Genomic DNA, 3,492 nt, shown 5'->3' with positions numbered 1-3,492 from the left:
TTTAGAACTCGAGCTTTTGATCAATTCGGCCTCCTTCTTCACCAAAACCCTAAATCTCTCTCTAGAATCTCTCTCTCTCTCTCTCTCTAGATAGTTGGGAGTGATGAATGGATGCCAAAATGATCCAAAAGTGGATCTAAAACTGATATTAAGGCCACAAATCCGTCCACAAGTGAAAGGACCATAATACCCTTCATTTAGACACTTAAAATGCTGAAAAAACGCATCAGGCCCAATCGGCGCGCCGCGCCAAAAGGTGGGGCGCCGCTCCACCCTGCAGGTCAGATTTCAGAAACTCGTTTTGGCCATAACTTTTTGACCGTAGCTCCGTTTTTGATGAATCAAATATCGTTGGAAATGTAATAAGATTTTCTTTTCAATGGTAAGGCTTTGAAACATCAACACAAACTTTATTTGAGGTTGAAAAGGTACGTACACACCTTGTACCTCAAACAACGTCCAGTTTCCTTCGACGGTCGAGCAAGCAACACCTACATGCTGTGCACACTCCATACACACATAGTACACCTTAAATACATTATGTACAATAAATATTTGGGTCTTACATCAACCAGTAGCTGCTGACAAGCCAGCAAAACGCAATACTTGCAAGTCAAAGGCAGCAATCAAGATTCACATAAATCGTTCGGTATCAGCTGACGGGTCAGTAGCTTCCCACATTGGCTCGTCAAACAAAGGCAAAGTAGTATACCATGATTATGGTACTGGTTCTAAAAAGAAAGCTGTCCTTAAGGGAAAAGCTAAAGTGAACCAAATTGTGGAATCATGTGCTGAGTCATCTATCACTGAGATAATGACTGTCAAGCTTGACCAGCTCATAGCTACCATATCTGAAAGTAGACCGATCTTACTGCACCCATTTACTCAGTGTATAACCAGTCACCGATACCAAATGTGAGAAAATGATATAAGTGTGGCAGCAAGTTTTACTTAGCCAACCGGTGTACTCTAACCCTAACCCCATCTGCTGCTGCCTCTTCAAGCAAACCAGCAAACAGGAAGAGATTATCAAAGATGACCCTTCTAGAACCCATCCTTGGATGGGTTCCCAAAAAGAACTAATCTCTTAGCTACTGTGCAGGGCATTCAAAACAAGCAAATCTGGTATCTCGACAGTGGTTGTTCGAGGCATATGACCGGAAGTAAGTCCCTGCTAATGGACTATCAAGAAAAGGATGGTCCAGTTGTTTCATATGGAGAAAATTCGTTGGGTTACACAAAGGGTTTTGGTACTTTAACAAATGGGAATGTTACATTCTCAAATGTAGCATATGTCGATGGGCTTAAATACAACTTACTCAGCATAAGCCAACTGATAAGCAAAAACAAGATAGTTCAATTCCGAAGGAAAATTGACACTATTTTTGATAAGACAGGGAAGCCACTGCTGACAGTCAAAAGACATGAGAACATGTATCAAATTGACATGAACACAGCAGTCACAACAACTGATACTTGTTTTTATTCAAAGACAGCAGACAATCTCAAATGGTTATGGCACAAGAGACTCTCACATCTCAACTTTAAAGATATTCACAAATTATCCAGTAAAAGTTTAGTATCTGGGCTACCCACAATGTCTTATTTAAAGGACAGACTGTATCCTGGATGTGAAAAAGGGAAGCATCACCATGCCTCATTCAAGTCAAAGCAGATTTCATCTATTGAGAAACCATTTCACCTACTTCATATGGATCTTTTTGGTCCTGTTAATATAGCCAGCTGTAGTAGGAAGAAGTATACACTGGTGATTGTTGATGAATATTCTAGATACACTTGGGTATTTTTTTTGAAGCAAAAGAGTGAAGCTGCTGATGAAATTATAAATTTTATCAAAAGAATAGAACTACTGAATGGGCAACTGGTGAAGCAGCTTAGAAGTGATCATGGTACAGAATTCAGAAATGTTACTTTGGAAGAATTTTGTGCTGATAAAGGTATTTCACAGAATTTTTCTGCTATTAGAACACCTCAACAAAATGGTGTTGCAGAAAGAAGAAATAGAACTCTCATTGAAGCAGCAAGATCTACGTTGGCTGAGTCTGGGTTGAAAAATTCATATTGGGCAGAAGCTGTGAACAATGCATGTTTTACCCAGAATAGATCTTTAATAGTGAAAAGACATCAGAAAACTGCTTATGAAGTTCTCAAAGGTAGAAGACCCTCAATTTCATTTCTTCATATTTTTGGCACTCCCTGTTTCATTCTAAATAATAGGGATCCGCTAGGGAAGTTTGATACTAAAGCTGATGAAGGTATATTTCTCGAATATTCCAACATGTCAAAGGCATATAGGGTTTTCAATAAAAGAAGGGGTTGTTTTGAAAAATCTATTAATGTTACATTTGATGAAACCACCCCTGCTTCATCTTATGGTCAAGGAGATGAGGAGTTACTGTTTGAAGAGCCAACTCAGCAAGCTTTAGATGATGAAGAAGAACCAGCAGCAAATCCCTCACCAATCCATGTTGCTGGGTTTTCTGATGATGAGATGGAACACTCTGTTCCAGGTGTGTCTAAACCTAGTGGACCTACTGGCTCTACTGAAGTTTTACAACTTGAGCATAGGCCTACTGGTTCCGAAGGATCTCAAGCCGGTACTGGTTACACTCATAATGAACAGCTGTCCCCCTATGTTCCTCATTCCTCTGAGCCAGCTAATGATCAAGATGCTGTGTGTTCCACAACAAGCTCAACTGTTCATAACACTAGATGGATAAAGGAGCATCCAATTGAACAAGTTATTGGTAATCTGGCCAGTGGTGTTAAAACAAGAAGACATGCAACCAGCAATTTTTGTATGCATGTAAACTTTGTATCTACCATTGAACCTACATGTCCTGATGAAGCAATCAAAGATCCAAGCTGGACAGGAGCTATGCAAGAAGAGATTTCCCAGTTTGATAGGAATAAGGTTTGGACATTGGTACCTCAACCTAATGATGAAACTAAAAAGATCATTGGTACCAAGTAGGTTTTCAAAAATAAGATGGATGAAGATAGGATTGTGATCAGAAACAAAGCTAGATTGGTAGCTAAAGGTTTCACACAGGAAGAAGGATTGGATTATGGAGATACATATGCACCAGTGGCTAGAATGGAAGCTATCAGATTGTTCTTGGCATATGCTGCTAAGATGGACTTTAGGGTATTCCAGATGGATGTTAAATCTGCATTTCTAAATGGGAAGCTGCAAGAAGAAGTTTATGTCAAACAACCTCCTGGTATTGTAAGCAGTAAATATCCAGACCATGTCTACAAGCTAGACAAAGCTCTTTATGGCCTCAAACAGGCAACAAGAGCACGGTATGAGACACTTCATGTGTATCTCACTGGTATAGGTTTTAAAGTTGGAATAATTGATACCACTCTATTCTCAAAAGAGATAGATGGTGATCTCTTACTGATACAGATATATGTGGATGATATTATTTATGGTTCTAAAAATGAAACACATTGTCAAGAATTTTC

This window comes from Rutidosis leptorrhynchoides, chromosome 2, assembly GCF_046630445.1.
Source record: "Rutidosis leptorrhynchoides isolate AG116_Rl617_1_P2 chromosome 2, CSIRO_AGI_Rlap_v1, whole genome shotgun sequence".
Classification (NCBI taxonomy): domain Eukaryota; kingdom Viridiplantae; phylum Streptophyta; class Magnoliopsida; order Asterales; family Asteraceae; genus Rutidosis; species Rutidosis leptorrhynchoides.
This window is presented reverse-complemented; position numbering follows the sequence as displayed.